Source organism: Oxyura jamaicensis, chromosome 18, assembly GCF_011077185.1.
Source record: "Oxyura jamaicensis isolate SHBP4307 breed ruddy duck chromosome 18, BPBGC_Ojam_1.0, whole genome shotgun sequence".
Taxonomy (NCBI): Eukaryota; Metazoa; Chordata; class Aves; order Anseriformes; family Anatidae; genus Oxyura; species Oxyura jamaicensis.
The window spans coordinates 4,025,712-4,045,089 of record NC_048910.1 but is presented as its reverse complement, the minus strand read 5'-3'; the positions used below and the strand labels follow the sequence as shown (position 1 = coordinate 4,045,089).

The window sequence follows — 19,378 nt, the reverse complement described above, 5'->3', positions numbered from 1 at the left end:
CCACCAGCACACCTTCTGTAACCAGTTAAAGCTTGACCAGCAACATGGGATGCAGGGAGGTACCATGTGGTGGCTGCCAAGGGCAGGAAAGTCTCTGTGATGAGCAGAGACCTGCCCCATGCCTGCTGCTGCAGCCTGTGAGCATCTCCTGCCCAGGGAAACGCATCTGTTTATTTAAGCAAACTGAATCCCCAACACTTTTCTAAAGTATGATACAGAAATTACTGTTTTGCACCACTCGTCACTGAATATATATATAGTTCCAACTGTAAATTTAAGGTTTTGGTTATGCTAGGATTGGCAGCAACAGTGAAACAGAGCCTGCGTAACCTCATCTTCAAGCTGAGAAAAAATGACTGACACTTCTTCAGGTCCTCTAATAAGATATTTTGTTACTGAAGCCTCATGAGAACAAAAATTATACTGAAAGCAACTCAGGTGACAGGGAAACGTGGGAGTTTGTTGCCTCATTTATCATGAATAGAGGAACACTCACAGAGCATCCACGATACACATCCATGTCAGTAGCAACAGGGAGAAGTAAGGGGAAATCAGCAATTTCTGCAAGAACTGATGTCTTACTAGACAAGGAACATGTGAAAGGGTTGTGGGGCACTCCACAAGCAGGGATTAACACTGCACCCCAGTGCTCTTGCTTGCTTTTGGCCTACCCTTAACCTGGCTGAGTTAGTCTTGACTCAGAGCCTGCACTGAAATTTCCCAGGGGAAAAGCAGCAGCACACTGGGGTTTGGTGTTTTTTTCAACAGCTAAAGGGAAGTGGTTACTTCTCCTCCAGCTACAGAGTGAACTTTAGTGCAGGCGTGAAGGGCACCTCCTGCTGGCTTCCCGGCAAGATCCCCCCAGAATGGAGTTATTTTTAAAGACATTTTGTTCCCCATACAGGAATCCAGAACTAATGGAAGAGAAAAGCAGAAAAAAGAACCCGAGGCACAAATCCCACACTTGCTGGAAGGAGAGGATGAGGGCAGAGGCAGCCCAGCACGCTGCATCAGAAAAGCCAAACCTGGCCCAGTTCAAATTCCTCTGGCTCTTTGCACAAGTCCAAAGTATTCAGAAAAGCAGAAAGTCTCGGTGAAATATGTATTTATTGGCTTTGCCATTTATATATCCTTTCTCTGGCTGGGCAGATAACCTCTTCTTAACAGTACTCTATCAGAGTATCTCAAAACGCAGCACAGACACCCACTGGTAGTTGAGTGGCAACCTAATGAAGGAGTTAAGGAAAGCAGACTGCTTTCACTACCAATTATTGCTGACAATCCTCATTATGTGTCTGAAGTTTCTGATGACTAATCTGAAACACCTATTGAAGTGAGGAATTCTTACACGTCAATGCTGCACATTTTCTGATGATCCTTTTAAGCTGGACTAGCCAAAACACAGACTGTTAGGCTTAGTCACCTTCTATCGGTTCTCCTAAACTGGAGGAAGAAAATAGTAAAATTATTTTTCCCCCAATATTTTAACTTTCCTCTTCAAAAGAGTTTTATATGGTAATTTTGGTCTAAATAACATGATTTCCTGCTAGCACATCAGATCAAAATGATGCAAGCTAAATGAGTTACCCTGAAAAAAAATCCCACATAAAGTTCAGATGGAAATCTGTGTTCCTTCAAAATACATTTTTTTTTCTGAGCAAGTATTTCCTGAAACAGTTTCTTCAGAGAATTTTCAAACACATTCTCAAGGTCTTTCATAATTACCACTTAGAAAGAAGAATGCAAAAATCTCTAGGCAGCTTTTTTTTCTTTTACATTTGAGGACTCATTCACACAGATGAGCAATGACATATATCAAACTTTCTCCTGTCATTGATCCTGTCACTATATTAAAAGCTGCTCTGCTGTGAAAAGAATAACCCAGGCAAGTGTGAAGTGTGGTATAAAGGTAAACTGAGTAAGATTTATCACAGGGGAAGAGAGAAAAAAAAAATCTATTCCTCCAGTTATTGAAATCAGATTAAAAACAATGATGTTGCAGTGTAATTACTGTCTTCATTCACCCTTTTTATCTGATCAGCAAAGGGAGAATTTAACAGATTTCCTCTGAAGCTCTCTGCCTGGAATAGGAATACAACCAGTCTTTCTGATTTCTCCAGCTGTTAAAGAAGAACTTGCCCAACACAAATGGTTCATCAGGGAAAATGGGATTTAAGAGATTACTAGTGTATTACGCTTGGTTTTACTCCAACTACAATAAACAGCACTTTAAATAAATTAATAGTGAGAATTACATTTGTCATTTTGATTATTCCTACACTGTATTTCATGCTCTACAGCACGTCCTGGCTGCAGGACCATCCACCACCACTTCCACAGGGGCCCACCTTGCCCCAGGCCCACCTGATGCCATCAGGAGACCCCAGAACCTGCCCAGTTCAGACAAAGCCTGAAATACAGTTCTTGGCCTCATCTGCATGAGGAAAGCTTCCCAACTGCTGCTTTAAATACACAGCAATTTCTCTTCCTGCAGAGACAGCATATGGCAGGAAGCTATGACTTCCACTACAGTGCCAAATACCACTTGTCAGGCTCACAACATAATTTTTGCCACTCTGATCACCAGCCCAGGGAGGGTTTGCTAACCTTCAGCTGCACACAAGGTACTCTGCTGCCCAAAGTTTTTCTTCCACCCTCCTTCAAGGTTTCCTAGCAGAGCAGCCCTACCATCAGCAAATCCATCTTGAACCCTTCTTGCCCTCAATAAATAAAGCAAGAAAGTCCTCTCCTTGTAGGTTGCTATAGAAGCACTGCTGACAGCTCAGCGACCTTTCTCTGACTGTTTCTCTCATTGCTCCAACATGAGAGAAAGGACAATGAGAAATAAGGCTTTTTCTTTTTTTGGTATTTCTCCAAACTACTATGATAGCAGCTCGTGTGGAAAGATTAAAGACAAATACTCTGATTCGATCACAGTGCCTCCACCTCCCCCACAAACAACAAAAAAAAAAACAACCAACTGATGATCCTGTAACATTTCGTGACACCAGTGCCTAAAAACCATCTGAAATCTAACAGCTAGCACCCACTGCCAAAATACCTGTTTAAATTCCAAGCAGAGCATGCACAGGTAGTTGTAAAGAAACATCAGAGATTGGGAAAGAAAAAGAGGCAAATGAAAGATCGTGACATTTTTAGATGCTTCAATGGTGGTGACCAGGTAGGCGACTAGCTTATCTACCAACATACATGCACTGCTGTGCAGCGATAATACAGAGCTCTCTGCAGACCTTCAAAATAATTAGTATGGGCCATTATCCATGGAAATGCACATTGGGTTTCTTAAAAAAAAAAAAAAAGAAAATCTCATAAGGTGTTGTAAACTAAAAAGGATCCCATGTCTCAGCAACCAGCACCTTCTTTTGCCAACAGTGAAGAACATTTTGTTTCTGAAACACGGCTCCTATTGTCATCACATTTTGACTCACCAGCACTTAGTACCGCTTGTAGTTGATAGTTTTAATTTCCTGCTAGTGCAAACGCATGGCCTTGTTCCAAACCTGGAGCTTGTCTACCAATGTAACACATGAAGTATTGTAAACTTAGATTTCTGTTAAATAATTAATCCATATTCTCTGCTTTCCAGAGCCACGAATAATGTCATATCCCCGAGCCAAGTTCTGCCTTTTATCACATTGAAAAGTAAGGTAAAAATCACCATTTCAGATTCTGCAAATTCCATTTTATTGCTCACTAAGATATATGATAGACAAAAGAAACTTGAATCCATAGGACATTCAGGACGCTTGCAAAATTGCTGGCGTGTGCAAAAGTGTGTTTGTTTACATGCAGCCGCCGCTAGTGCAACAATACTGCGGGTCCTGTATTTTGATTGCCACAGGAAGAACTGCCCTAAATTCGTCAGCCCAGTAAAATTAACTTGCAGCAGTGGCTGCCAACCACTGCACTAATCATGGATCAGCACGATTTCTTTGCAAGAATCTTCCCAATGCCAAAGGTTAATTTGTAACACAATTGGCTAAATTAACAGAATTTCTATAACAGCATTGCTAATGTAAAGGCTTGATACCTCAAAGCCCAATCTAATTAGCACAGACAGAGAGCAGGGAGAAGGTTGGGGTGGACAAGATCTCCCGCTGAAGAGAAACTAGGGACCATGGATCCACATCACCAAGATGCTCAGTTGCTTTTACAGTTCCAGATGTGATCTACTGCATTCCCCGTGATGCTTTGGGTGGCTCCTGCAAGGAGAGGGGGGTTAGGGGCAGCTTTCACTCACCAGTGGCTGCTGCTGGCTGTCAGGACATCAGCTGGCAAGCCCTCCTGCCTTCCCCTTCTGTCTTTTCTCCAGCATTACTTGTGCAGTGCCAGGCTGCGGGATGGCATCTCAGGCACATTTACCTGGAGTCTCTAGAGAATCCTTTGGAGTCTCTAGAGAATCCTCATGGGCTGCAATTAAAAAATGGTTTGGCTTAAAGTTTTTGGCACCAACTAGGTGTTTGTAACCACCCTCCCACCCCCTCTCAAGAAAGCTTTCTCTTGCACTAAGCCAGGCATTTCCCTCTTGGTGCTGCTAGGAGGCTTTGCCCAATTTTAATTTGCCAGGCACGGGTGGCAGAAGCAACATAGGCTTTGCACAGAAGAGGCTCTTTGGTTCTAGATTTGTACATCGTGCAGCACTTTGCAGTCCTCGTTCGTGACAAAGTCTCCAAATTGCACAGAGGAGCAGGAACAACAAGTTAAAGACAAGCTGATATCTTTATAACCAAGCATCAGGCTCTAGTCTGGCCTTTGGTGACACGGCCCTGGGAGAAAACTTCCTGTTTTCTTGCTCACGTTATTGTTTTCTACAAAATGGATACTGTCAGTGCAGCAGAGGAAATATTCGTGCTCATGTATGAAAAGCCAGTGCATTGAGATGAAGGACTTTTCACACTACCTTGCAACACACAACCACGCTGTGCCTCCAGCTGCTTGGAAACATCACTCCAGATGCTCAGAAAACACTGAAAAACATCAGTTAGTGTTCTTCCTTATCTGTACAAATCTGGAAAAATCTGGAAGGCTGAGCTTTTTATTCAGAATGTACACTGGGGACCTGGGAACAGAAAGAGGTATGATAGCATTACCCTTTTCAAATAACAAGAAAATTAAGATTTTTCTTCACCCTTTTTTCTTCTTCCCTCTGGAAGTCTCTCTAAGAGCTCAAGCAGTTAAAGAGGCAAACTTTTTGTCCTCAGAGAAAGACAGAGTGATATTTGATCAGTAACAGCCTTAGCTTTACTGCAGATTGAAAAATCAATGGGTAGCCTCACGAGTTAAGATCTGTTTCACTGGAGATATACCTGTCGTCTAATAAAACCACCTTCTCCCCCAGTAACTTAACACAGAGCATATAGCTAGAATAACACTGCCTTGAAACGCCTGCTAGCCCTGGGCTTGTACTTGTTTTGCTGGGCTTACAAAGCTGCCAGACACCAGCCATCATGTCTAAGGACCAATATGGGTGATGCTTGTTTACGTATATTGAATAATCCAGTTATTTGGGAATTAGCTGCACTGAGTTTGCTTGTTCATCTGTTCTGCTGTTGAGAAACGCAATGGACGTAGTACTTAAGTATCATGTTATGTGCTGCCACCAAATCAGCTCAGGAATCATTTCCCATCTTCTGCAAGCTCTCACCAACTCCCTGCACATCACAGGAAGGAAAAAGAGTCAGCAGCAGGAGGTGGGCCACCCCTTCGCATTCACAGTAGCGATGAAAGAACCAAGAGACTGCAATGTGCAGAAGGAGTTTCTGTCCCAAAAGGAGGGACGGTCATTTCAGGGAGGAAGAGCAAGACACAGAGAGAGCTGGAGGAAGCCAGCTACATCCAGACCACCAAAAGAATTTCCTTAAGACTTAAGGTTATCATTTAGTTTCTAACCCCTCTCTCACAATAATATTTCAGCTTCTAATAGGTTTTCTGGCCACCACTTGCATTTGCTAATAGAGCTCTGGAGCAAGGAGCCTTGCTGAGGAGAGCTGTGGGATTTAATACCTGAGGGACAATTTTCGAAATCCCTTGCAGGAGGAGGAGGTCAGGATGCAGCTATCCCTGTAACAAAAGCAATCCGCTATCAGCCCAGGCTGGATTTGGTCTCCAGCAGGGACATCACAAGCCAACAGGCTGGTGTCAGAGCTTTTACTGCAGGCTTGCCAGGCCTGATTGCAGCCACAGACCGAGAGACTGGCTCCTGAGACATGAGGTCTAAAATCCTCCAGTTCTGACCGCCACAGAGCTGCACTTACTAATAACAAGCAACTACAAATTACAGTTTTGCTATCTGTGGGCAGCATGCCACAAAGATTAAAATTTCACCCATTACTTTATTGCATTGATAACAGCTTGAGAACAGCCGGATTTTACACTTTCAACATTACAATTTCCAGGATTCAGAAAGTCTTTAGTGCATGAAGCTTTCACACCTCAGCCAACAAGAACATAATTTTATAATTAAGTTTCACTAAAATGAAGAATTTTATTATCCCTAATTGTTTTGCTCCATGAAATCACAGAACCACTGAAACATTTAGGTACTCGAGCTACTAGACTTTCTTTTTAAACCCAGACATTCTTCCATCAGAAAGATGTGGTTTTAGTAAAGTAAATATTTTTATATGGAAAATACCATTTGAAAGCATAATAAAACTACATTTTTAACAAATCAACCTGAATAAACTTCTGTTTTTAATCTGGGAACATAACCACTCCATTGGGGAAAAGGAAAGAAACTTAAAAAGGTGAAAGGAAACAAAATCCAGAAAAGGAATATGGAAAACTCAGTAAGTGTGCTGCCAAAGTGGCACTGGAAATTTATAGCAAGTGTGCTTTTGTTTAGGAACTGCTCCGGGAAGCACAGAAGGTGGAAGCAGCTGGTCCAAGTTTACACAGTCAGAGGATCAAAACCCAGGGACACTCCACTCGGACCATTTATAGCTCCCCTTCTCTGGCAGCAGCCACCAGAAGGATCCGGCCTCAGAGCAGCAAAGGTCTGGAGCCAGAAGTGGTTTCTCTTGCTCTGAGCAAGATTGTTTCACCTCAAAACTCATAGTCACAGGTTCTGCCATGGTAGCGGTATCACACGCATTTCCCCCAACTGCATGCACTCATTCGGTTGTGCTAGTTGGGATAGAAGTTTCTAAATCCCAGGACAAAAGGCTAGGGACAAAGCACACCAATACCAGCCTTTGGGTGCCACAAGAGACCAAAGCTCTCACCAGATTTAGGCTGTGATGAAAGGTACTTCTAATTGGAGCCTAATTTAATACTGCTCCAATTCAGTTTCATGAATCAAGTATTCAGACCTGGGCTGCAGCATTCTTTTATTAATTCCTTTGAGGGTTCATTTACGCTGGCTATCATTGCTGTGCCTGGTTCCTGCAGAGTCGACCACTGGCTCCACACCTGCATGTCTAATGTTCAGGGGAAGGTTCTGCTTCAGCACAGGGCTGTGCTTTGGAAAGCACCACGGTGCAAAATGTCTCTGTGGGTCACCTTTGTTTGTCACCTCTCACGGGCTCCAGAACATACTGGCTAAATCAATAAGAGCATGTTACAGCAGCAGCGTTTTTCTTCCAGCTCTGACATCTTCGTGGCAGATGAAACTCAAGCCGAGTCCTCCCTTGTTCCTAGAATAAAGCCTCACAAGGGACAAAACAGGTGTGTTCCTAAATACACCTCAGCTAAACTCATGTCTACATGAGGTCAAAGCTACTCCCAGTGAGAACAAACTTGCTAGATTTCCTTAATTTGCAAGCTGGGCAATTAGAAGAGGATTCGTGTTTATACACAAGCAGTTGAGCTACGATCACTCTTCCCAAGGCAAACTCTGATTTCTCCATCATGATGATGATTCTTCCATTCATGAGAGCTCATTCATCCTTCATGGCAGTGTCAAGAATAACTGTAAATCTTGATACTTCTCCCAGAAATGACTACACTTACAAAAGAGTACAATGAAGTGAAAGGATATCATATTCTTCCTCTTACAAAAAAAGGATTATTTTCTGGCCTATCCCTTCCAGAACCAAGCTTCAATAAAGCCAAGAACTTCCAACACTGCAACAGCTCATATTGCAGCCCTGCCCTCAGGTTCCTGAGGAGGATTTCGTTACAAGCTCGGTCCTCCCAGCCTTCCTTCTCAGGTTTCAAGAACAGGAACAGAGGTGTTTAAATGCACAACTTTTGGAAAGGGGGCAGCGAAGAAAACAAAGAGTCAGCTGCTCTCCCACTTTGCTTCATTCAGAAACACTTGATAATGAAGTCTGAATATCAGTAAAATTGCATAATCCAGACACCCACTATCAGGCTGCTTCGCACAAATTTGGCTATATTTTTCCCCTTGCCAAACTGTTCCTGCAGCAGGCCCCATACTTGGCAGAAATGCTGCTGCTATTCTGGCTGAAGAACACATTTAAGGGGAACACTTTGTTCCACTGTGTCGAATTTATTCTCAGCAAATTCTTCCTTCCTGCTCGCCACGCTCCCTACTCCTTTCTGGAAAAAGTCACCGACAGCAGAGCAGCCCCGGTCCTTGTCCTGGCTCATTCATCACCAGCCTCCACCTCACCACCTTTTGTTGGAAGCCTTGAGCAAATGTCAGAGTCCTGCTGATGGAACCACCTATCCTGCAATAATTCCTCCCAGCGGACAGCATGAGAAGTGCTCAAAGCAGGACTCACTTCACGTGCAGAGACAGGAGATGCATTTAGAAGCTGATCTCCAGCCCAAATAAGTTTTTTTAATGCAACTATGAAAATGTCACGTGTTATTCTTGTGCCTCAGTTCCCTCTATACAAACTGCATGTAATAAAATCTCTATGACAGGGATCACTGAGCAGAATTACTGTAGAGGCTGGGGGGGAGGGTTTCACCATCTCCATCAGGATGCAGGGACTAAAAGGGCAGTGGGGGGTGCTTTGAACCCAGACCTCTGAAAAGAACAGAAATAGGATTTCTTTTTCTTTTTTTTTTCTTTTTCTTTTTTTTTTTTTTTTTTTTTTTTAAGATTGCAAGAAGTACCATTAATTCCACTTACAAATCACTGAGGATGCTCATTATTCCTAAAACAAAGCTAGAAGGCAAAAGTTTAAATAGCTAAATGCTAGTACCAGGCCTTTGAAATGTCACGCAGAGAAGTACTGTCATGTAGTCTGCCCCCGACTTCAAAGCAATTTTACATAGACAAAAACATGCACTGAAATTAAAGAAACAGATGAGTGTTATCACAGAAAATGGAATAGCACGACTTATAAAGATATCAGTGCTTATATCTAACTTCACCTTAAAATCATTAACCTTTTTATAGCTTACTTTGTTGCTGAACAATTTCTATTCCACGTGATGTTCTTCTGAAGAAACACTTCCAAGTGAACTTAGCCTAACAAGAGAAGACTGATGGCATGTAAAATCATCAATTTACCTTTTGAAAAGAAACAGCATATGTATACTCCCCATACCAACTTAGAAATTTGCTTCAAATTGGTTCTCTGTGATTAAATTAATCCCAGGACAGCTCCATTAGCTTCAGTTTTGGTGGGTTTACATGTGGCTCTGTTGTTCTCTGGAAACTGGTTTGACATCCACCAACAGATTGCACCCAAGAGCCATGGAGCAGTAATTAACTCGGGGTTAACATCCGCTGTGTTCACAAATGACTTCATGACTCAAAGGTTAAAAGCTCTTCATCAGTTCTCCTGTTATATCCATACTGATACTGCCTTAAAGTAACTCGTGGTGATCACTACATGCTACAAGCTGGAGGACCTATGCCTCAAGAGGGGAGAGAAGGCCATTCCCACCTGGGGGGACCTGCCTGCCTGAAACACGTGAAAATATGCCTCTTTTAGTGCATCCTCACTACATTTTCTGAGCCTGTCAGAATACAACCAGCCTAATACCTCTGAGCCAAAAAACTATTCAGGATGCAGAATTATGTTTGTTTTCTGCAATGGTAAACTATCCTAACATCCCCATTATTTTTACATTTATATTACTTGAACAAAAAGGTGGTCACATTACGTTTATTGCTACTCCTGAATCTACCATCCAGGCTTGACTTTGTTCAGAGCTATCTGAATTGAACTTTTAGTAAAATGGCATTTTTTTTCTTGCTAATACACAGCAATAAATCTTGCTACTGGAAATAGGAAACTTACATTTCTCTGTTGAGAAATAACATGATCAGAAGAATAAGTAACACCCAAACGTCCTTCATGTTCCCAGTTCTCAGAACAGAAGAGAGCTGCAGTAACTTGAAAGGATGCACAGAGCCTTTCTGGCAAACTCACGTCCTGACTTGAAAAATTAGAATCATTACTAGTACTCTCTTACCTTGTTGATGAATTCTCAAGTGAGCTTCAGACCTAAATCATCCTATAAACACAACACAGTCTGAGCTCAGACAGGGCCCTCTGGAAAACATTTTGAGAAGCGTTTGAACTTGGTTTCATTACTTACCACTGAAGATGATTTAGGTTGATTGGTTTCTGAATGAAACCAAATGAGCTGAGATCATCCATTTAAGGTATCACCACCTCCAGAAATTAAAGGTAAAGATCCTGAAAAACAGTGAGCCTAATTCCTAGAAGAAAGGACAAACAAAGTAAGCAAAAAAGAAGCGTGGGAAGTAAATCTCTAACTGTTCTGATGCTGGAATATAGACTTTAAAATGGGGATAGTTTGGCAAAATGCAAATGCATATATTCTTCCTAAGCTTCAGCTCAACCCTGGGTTGCATATGGAATTTAGGGACATTTTAAGGGTGCGTAAATGCATCGGGAGTTAATAACTACTGAAACTACATGAAATAAATATTAAATAAATATCCAAATACACAACAGAGGCTGCATGAAAACCCTGAGCCCTTAATTCTGTCATTACCTAACTTTTGACTGCTTAGACCTGGTAAACTTGTATAATTTGTATAAAACAGATTTTTGCTACATTATTTCTCAATTTATTAAAAAAAAAAAAAAAAAAAATGCATGGGAGAATAACAAGGCAGTCGAGCCCAGGAAAGGCCACAGCAGCTCTCTGCAGGGCCCAGCCCAAGGAAGCTCCAGGTGAAGCCCAGGGATCCCAGGGTTAATGACAAACTGACAGCAGCGATCAGCTGTCAGCCTCGCCAGCAGCAGCCAGCCCAGGGAAGGAGTGGGGCTCTGCTCCAGAAGCCTTGCAGCTGTCTGTGGACAAGTGCCGATGGCAGGGATTCGGTAGGCCTGGATTAGGAGCCAGACGTGAGGGTGAACATGCCTCAGGAGCTGCAGCCCCTTTAGGGGGCTGTGGGGTATGCAGTAATGCCACCCTGGGGGTCGTTAGCTCTTTCCCAATTGCACAGTGTGCCAGCTCTTAATTACATCCCTCCTGTCCTTCTGTCTGCCTTGGTCTCCAGCTGGCTTCAGTGTCCTTTGTGCCAGGGGTGGCTGAGGAGCACCAGGAGCCCACTGCTGTGGATGCTGGGGACCCTGCATCCTGGGGACCAAGGCGAGGAAATTCCCAAGGCGAGGCACAGCTTCCCTGGGTGGTGTGACCGAGGTGTCCCCCGTGGCACAGCCCCGTGCGAGTGAGCAAGCTCAGGACCAGTGAGGGGTGCATCTCCTGCACTACGCATCCTGCTGGGCCAAAGCCACGTTTAGACAGTTTCTGCTTGGAGCAAATGGCTTCCAAGGCAAAACTCCATCAAAAGCAAGCACCCAGCATGGGAAAAGCCTGGAAAATACCACAGCAAGCCAAAGCCAAAGTCACAGGAAGTGTGGAGCCATCTCAACCATGTCACCACCACCTCTAAGACTTTTCCTCTTCGCTGCTTCAAGTCCCCACCATCATTGTGCTGCTGCCCTCTGCCACCCCAGGCGTCCCTTGGCAGGGGAGGACAAGCGTGTTGTCCTCAGCCTTCAGCGAACACACCCATGGCTTTACAAGTGTGTCTGCTGTAAGGGTCACCAGTGACATCTTCACTTCAGTGCCCTGCCTGCTGACACACTACAAGCCTTCCAGTTTGCTCATTATCAGTTTACCATGGGCAGCAGCCAGCACAGTCTGCTAATTTAGCTTGGACTCACCCCCCCAGGGGCCAGCTGGCCGATAACACAGTTCTACCCTTGTGGCAGAAACTTCTACAAGAGGTAGAGTCTACAAAAGCTTGTTTCTCTCTCTGGCAGCAGCAACTTCGAATGTTTCTTAAATCAGAAGCATCAAACACTCTCAGCTCTATGTGAACCCGAAGAATCTTCCGCAGAATTTCTGAAGCCTGCAGATAAAGCAATGCAAGATACCCTGCCAGGTACCGAAACCATAAAGCTTCAAACCGTACAAAGGTGACTGGTTTTCAGCAGCCTATCTGAAGGATTAAACATGAGTAAATCTTCTACCTCATAGGGTAAAACATAATGAATTTGCACATTTTCTGATGGCTGAAACACAAGCCAGCCCAGTGTGAACAGCTGGAAGTATTAATGTGCAATAATGTAAAAGTAGTAAAATATGTTATAATGACTGCCACTCAGTCAGCAGTAGCTGTTTAATATGAATAAGAAACACTTTAAATCCTTTCTAAATAATTGGCAGTATGTGTTTATATGGGACTGGGGCTGCATATTAAAACACACCTGATTTATTCTTCATAAGCAATGAGTATTTACTACATCTGTGATAGCTGTATAGATTCAAACCTCATTTTTTAAAATGATTAATTGGTATTTAATTAGCATGCATTAACGTATGAGTTATATACATCCTAGTTGTGAATGCAAATATAATTCTAATAATTACATAACTAGTTATGCTTTCAAGAGCCTAATGCATAATGCAGTGCAGATAGCTTCCCTTGCTGGAGAAAAATAGCATGGAATACATACAGAGTAAAATCAAGAAAATGTTTTTAGTTTCATTTCAAAATGGAAATGGGTCTACATCAAGAACTCTCTGGGTCTTAAAAGAATTGCAGCAGGAAGCCAAAAGGTGGGGTCCCCCCAGCAGAAGTGGCTTTGACAGCAAGTAATGAAGGGCTGCACAGCTAGCTAGCCTGTGCAGAGGGGGGTGCTACAAGGCAGGGCTTGTTGTTGGAAAGAGGACTACACAAACGTTCAACCCCTTTCCTTTCCTGTCACCAGCAGCTCCTTTTTCAGACACTTTCTGCAGTAGATGCAGAAACCTCCAGCCACGCTGTCTGACGAGCAGAGCCCTTCTCAAGGAGCTGAGCGCTCTGCCAGGACACGCCACAGCTGGGGCAGCTTGGCCCTCAGAGCTGTTTCAGTGCCTAAATCCCACTGATGGTCAATCAAATGCAGGGCCCTATATCCCTAAGAGCTTTACAAAGACAGAAGGTGTAGATTTTTAAAGTACATTAGATGTCTAGGATAAACCTTTACAGTGGCCCCTTTTCTTGGAGTAATGAAACTGCCCATTTGAGGAGCATCGCAGGGGCTGGAAGAGGCTCTTCTCTTCACTGAGAAATGCTGCTGCTCACCAATTGAAGAGCAACTATTTATTTCAAGTGAGCAATCAATATTTGAGGTTCTGGAGATTTGTGTTTGACTCTCAGCCAAGTAACAGAGCTGTGACACCCCAAGGACTGAGCAGCGGTGGCACCTTCAAACAACAAAGGACGTGCCAGGAGAACTGCCAACGTGAGCCGACAACTCAGCACTTCTCTGGGAGGCAAATACTCTGAGAGCCTCCTTCCCTTTGGTGTCGTGCTAATTCAAAGTGGCAGCACAGAGAACAACTCCTGGGGCCACCTGCAGTGTGAAGGCTAGGCAAATCGAGTAGTAGCACTGCCAGTCGCAGTGGTCTCCAGTCTCTAAACTGCCAGATGTAAAGGTCTCTAAAATCCACGCTGAGTCCCAGCACGTCTGTCAGGTACTCTTCTACCTTCTTTCAATTCCATGCTACCAACAGTGAGACTTTTTTAAAACAGATTAGGAAAGGTAGGAGGGAACAGGGAGCCCTTTGGAAAGTGAAGAACACCACGTCTTCTGCTATTTCTCCTGTTTAAATGAAAATATTCCAACCTACAGCATGGACCCTGAAAAAGAAAAGTTGATTCTTGCCCCTGGCAGAGAATACCTCTCTTCTATCCTTCTCTCATCCAAGCTATTTGGGATTCAAGATAAGGCTCTTTTTCAGCAGTCAGATCTTCCCTGAAGCTGACAGGTAAAACTGCTGGTGTCCCCGCACATCCTCCCTCTGAGCACCAAGGGAGGCGGAGAAATCCCAGCCCCGCTTCTGGACTTCAGCAAAAATCCACCCCCTAATTGGTGGCTGCAAAGCAAAACTGTCAGGGCCAATTCTTTGCTCCAACACCACCTCCTATCCCTTCCTTGCAGGAGTCCCACACCTCACATACACATGCTTCTGGCCCACTTCTTGCAAACTTGAAGGTATTTCTATTTCTACCTGTAGCTCGGGGTATAAGAACTCTCCTGCAAGCCTTCACAGAAGTAAATGCCCTGCTTTCAAGTCCAGGTAAGTCTCGAAAAGGCTGCATTTGTCAATCTGACAAAGCTGCATTTGTCAATCTGACAAAAAACACTCTGAGATGTTGCATTTTGCCAGAGCCCAGTGACATCCCATGCAGAGCTCCCCAGCCCTTTATCCAGCCCCAGCTCCCCCCAGGAGGAAACACAAACCCGCAGCTACGTGGCTGCAGCTTTCCCTCCCCACGCTCTGCCTGCCAGAGCCATGCTTGTCGTTCATTTCTCCTGTTGAGCCCATTGCAGGGAAATCCTGATGAAGATAAATCCCCTCTTTTTTTTTGATTGTGGGGAATAATGAAGCCTGTTCTTTAATAAATGATTGCATTTGCATATGATCTGGGCTCTCCTTTTGTCATGCCTTGCTCTTTATCTTGTAGAGGTTTCTGAGGTGGCTTCTGTGAGCTACTGCCCCCAAAAACCTTTTGATTGCTCTTGTCCACTGCAGCCACAAATCCGTGGACCACCACTGCCCGAGTCACCCTGGCAGTTGCTACCAGATAAATGCCTGGCCATCATAAGCAGCAGCAAATTTACTGAGGGAAGGATGACAGAAAGTAGGGGAGATCTCTAGGAGTCCCACATGAATACCTGTCCCCCAAGTGGGGAGAAAAAAAAAAAGGGATTCACCCTATTTTGACACTGCTACACAAATGCAGCTGATTCCAAATACCAACTTGCCGTCGGGGATGTATTATTCACATCAAAACCATAATTTGGGGAAGTGTGTATCACCACAGCATCTCTTCTGGAAGTGCCTAGACAACAACAGCACCCAGGGCAACTGACCCCCCTTTACCAACCCTAGGTGCATTTTATATTAAAAGGAAGCATTAACATTGCATGTTTTGAGAGCAAATACATATGAATTATTGCTGACAGTTAAGGCAAAGGCATGAATTCCCATCAGGAAGCACAGAACAGTTTTAGGGCTGTGAAGCCTTGCGAAGCCAGGAACATGCCCACTGCAAGGCGAGCTGCTCGTATGGCACAGCAGATTTGGATGTTCCCTTTGCCGTCTGTCACGTATTTCAGAGCTTTTATGCAAACTGCCAGGAGACAAGAAAAACATACTATTACTGGGGGAAAATCAAATATTCAATTTGCTAGACAAACTGTAGGGGCCTGAGCTCTGGGTTGTCTTCAGTAATAAAAGTCTTAGTGTTCCTACATAAATATGCTGGTCTAGTCCCAGGCTGATTAGTAAAGAATAATAAGTGTCCCTGGCTATCTGCAGCCTGCGGGGGAAAAGCTGTGCTCTGAGTGGTTAGCTCTTAAGTCTTTGAGTTTCTGAACACCGATTTTCTGATTGTCTACAATCTGCAATGAAATTAAAAAATAGGCCCAATCCCCTCCAATAAACAAACAAACAGATCCCTGTGGTTCCTTTATCAGTGTTCCTCGCCCAGGCTTCTCTTCATCCCCATCCTTCCCTGCCCACCCCTGACCAGCACGGCCACCAGTCCCCTGGGAACCAACATCTCCAGCTCACCACCATGATCAAGGAGCAGCAGCACCCATCTGTGACACCTTGGCACAGCTTCACTGGGCAGGATGGGAACAAGATACCTTGTCCCAGGGCTCACCACTGCAGCCGTCCCAGGTGGCAAGCTCACCGACAAAGCCGTCTGGGGAGTAATTTCAGGACTTGATGTAAGGCACATGGAGCAATGCCTCTGCTCCGTTTTGTCAATTTTTTTTTAAATCAAGTTGAAGGCAGATCTAAGGAGAGACAAAGTCTGGGTCTGATCCAAAGGCAATGGAAAACCTGGAACAAAGAGGACTCTTTGCTCTCATTAAACCCATGTAAGTACCCACCCAGCTGGAGTTTTCCCTGACTGTAATTCCCCTTTAAGCAGCAGCATCTGACAGCAATAGAGTCCGACACATACCCTCAAATAATTAAGTTAGCATAAAAATATATCAGATGGTTCCCGGCTTCTCCAGAGGTGCTGAAATCTGGAGGCAAAACTCAGCTTATGGAAAAAACCTGGCAGCAAGCAGAGTCCCTGCCTGGTGCTGCCAGGCTGCTCCACAGCCTGCTCTGCTCATACCATGCACACCTGCACCACGTCCCCAAGGGCTTTGGGAGGAAGACATATAGAGGAGGAGGGAGAGGAATGACTAAGCAGAGGCAAGAAGCACTGAGTCACCTGCACCCCTGCACCCTTGCCCCAAAAGCTGTGCCAGGAGTGGGAGCGCTGCCCGAGCACCGAGCGTGGCTACTGCTGGACGAGGTTCAGGCATCCCGCCCTAAAAAGCATCCTGTGCTGCCACGTCACACAGCATTCTGTCCCCAAAGCTGGGTCCAGCTCTGGTCTGAACCTCTGTTCAGAGAGGGGGTTATGGGTTCTTGTTTGGTTTGGGGCTTTTTTTAATTCCTGGCCACAAAGCCCATGGAAATGAAGGGACAAACTCAAGCGAGCTCTGACCCAGACACCGAGCATGAGGCTTGACTGTGAACTCTTTCTTTGGTAAAAAGAGATTGCTTGGGCTTCCACCCTTTCCTCACATCTGTCAAGTGCTTTTCTATATTTTTTATAAAATCAAGATGAAATAACATCCGTTCTCCTACTAATCGCTCCTCCAAAGCTGAGCGAGTTTCCCTCGCTGCCGCGCAGGGCACGGAGCTGGCTGCTCCCCACCAGCTCCTCCTGCGGTTGCTTTTACGAAATGCAGACTGAGCTGAAGGTAACGGCTGTGTGGACACGGAGAAATACTACCTAAACCAGGAATTAAAAGAGAGAGCTTCCAGTATCTGAAACCCTTTATTGACAAAAGGTCAAGTTCTGGCAGTGCAGGCATGCCATAGGTTTTGCACACCCCTCCGAGCAGAGCTTAGGCTGCAGCAGGAGCCGATCCTTCTTTGGGGGAGAAATTTGCAGACACAAATGCTAGACTTTTTCCATCGGTAGAACAGGCTACTTAAAGTGAAAAAAAAAAAAACAAGTCAAGCACCAGAAGCAGCATTGTACAGGGCATGGATGAAGAGGAGGACTTCCAGGGCACAACTCTGTCTGTTAGGTGGGGGAGAAAGAGTTCCCACAATCTAAGCGTAACAGTGGCTTGAGTTTCCCCAGGAAATGACTTGGGGTTATTAACACATATTTTTTTCCACTGTAAAATGATCTCTTCTCAAATGCTATAACACAAGAAGATCCTAAAAACCCTGCCAGAGCCCTGACTGCTCTAAGTCACTATAATAGCACACAATTTGCACTCTTCCTCTGCTGTAGAAAGCCTTTGATCTCCTCTCTTTTCTTGTGGCACACCATGGTCTTTGTCAGAGATAATCCCCAGAACCAGAGACCTCAGGCTTACCACAGCACTCCACAAAAGCCTTGACGGCCCTGGATGTACAGCAGGTGAGGAGCAGATTTTCTGGACCCAAATCTATTACATGATTGTTTGCAATTACATGGCATGAGCCCTGGTAGCCCTGACTGTGCCGTCCTACAGAGAGCCCGCAGCGTGCCTCCAAGGCAGCCTCCAGCAGAGGCTTCTCCTGCGGCCACAGCAGAGGAACGCCAGCGCAAGGCGCTTGCTGGTGAGCACTGCAGTTAAGAGGTACAAAGCCAAGTCCCTCCTATGTTCTTTAAATACTGAAGGTTTTTTTAAAAACCCACTCAATTACATTCCTGAAATAATGCTGCCTGAAATATGTAACGCAGTCGTCTTAGATCGTGGGTAGGGCTCAGGTTCTCCCCAGCGATTCCTCCCATGTGAGGATGCTTGCCTCTAAAAAATGTGAGCAGGGAGAGAGAGCTCTAACGTTAAAGTGTACCTATAAAGTTATGTTTAAAGGGATGTTTGGCTGCAGAAGACAGATGTTAAATCTAAGTATTAATGACAAGCTTTCAGAAGAAGTGGATCAAATTTGGTTGTGCTTATAGCTTTGCCGCTCAGATTCCACTGAGATCAGCGGGTTATGTTGCGCACAGTCCGTGGGTTTACGTAATCCTTTGCACCAGAGTGAAGATTCTGGTTCAGAAACAATTTCAAAGACAGATGAAGACCTGTGCATATTATTGCAGAGAGTAAACATTGTTCCACTGAGCTTCAATTGCCGAACTGCAGAGATTATATATTAGCATGTTTGCAACTTGAGAAAAGGCTCTGCACGGTGTACGCTATTCATTTGAGCAATGCAACCAGATCAGGCTCTGGTATCCCAGGGGATATTATGCTGCAGTTGCTTTCGATACCTCTTTGTCATCCGCTTTCACTCCAACATTACATTCCATTTACAGGCGCTAAACCAACAGATGATAACTTTGAGCCCCTGAGTTTGGGATTAAGAAGTGAATGTATGGATCTCATCTGGCAGCATGTGTTTGGGATCTAACAAACCTCACCCTTGGGCTTCTCCAGAGCTGGCTCAGCCTCTGCCTTTCTCACATGGAAGCTGTATCAAGACCTCTCTGAATCTGGCAAAAGCTAAATACTTTCCTGATGTTTTTGCCCAGTGATCAGTTAAGTCTTTTTGCTTCCTGCTGAGCCAGAATCCAATGGCCAGAGTGGTGGCCATAAGGTGACAGGGCACAAGGACATTGCAAGAGGTGGCGGTGCTCACCTGGGCAGGCAGAGTCAGTGCAGCTAACGGCAGTCCATCAAAAGGCTGGATCTCAGCACCACAGCATCGGTATGTTCAGAGCGTAAGAAGTTGATGTATGCTGAGGAGGAGATAAAGAAGGCATTTCCTCCAAAAAAAGGCATTTCATACCTTCCCCATCCAGAAGTCCATAATTCACTCTCAGCAATTGAATTCCAGCAGCATCGCGCTGCAGGAGGACAACAGCTCACAGCGCAGTCCCTGACAAGGAGCCTCTGCTTCCAAGCACTCTCTCGTTGCCTTCCTCTTGCCCTTCCTCTTCTTG

General features: G+C 44.6%; 2 long non-coding RNA genes across 2 annotated transcripts; both read right to left on the bottom strand.

The window, feature by feature from the left end:
* Positions 1-3,682: 3,682 nt before the first annotated feature.
* LOC118175812 lies at positions 3,683-8,007 on the bottom strand. The gene is made up of 3 exons (XR_004755138.1): positions 4,922-8,007; positions 4,340-4,431; positions 3,683-4,223 (listed from the first exon to the last, which is right to left on the bottom strand). It is a non-coding gene; the product is annotated as an uncharacterized LOC118175812 (long non-coding RNA).
* Positions 8,008-8,918: 911 nt separating this feature from the next.
* Positions 8,919-19,378, bottom strand: LOC118175813. Its single transcript, XR_004755139.1, has 3 exons — positions 19,075-19,378; positions 10,486-10,609; positions 8,919-8,959 (listed from the first exon to the last, which is right to left on the bottom strand). It is a non-coding gene; the product is annotated as an uncharacterized LOC118175813 (long non-coding RNA).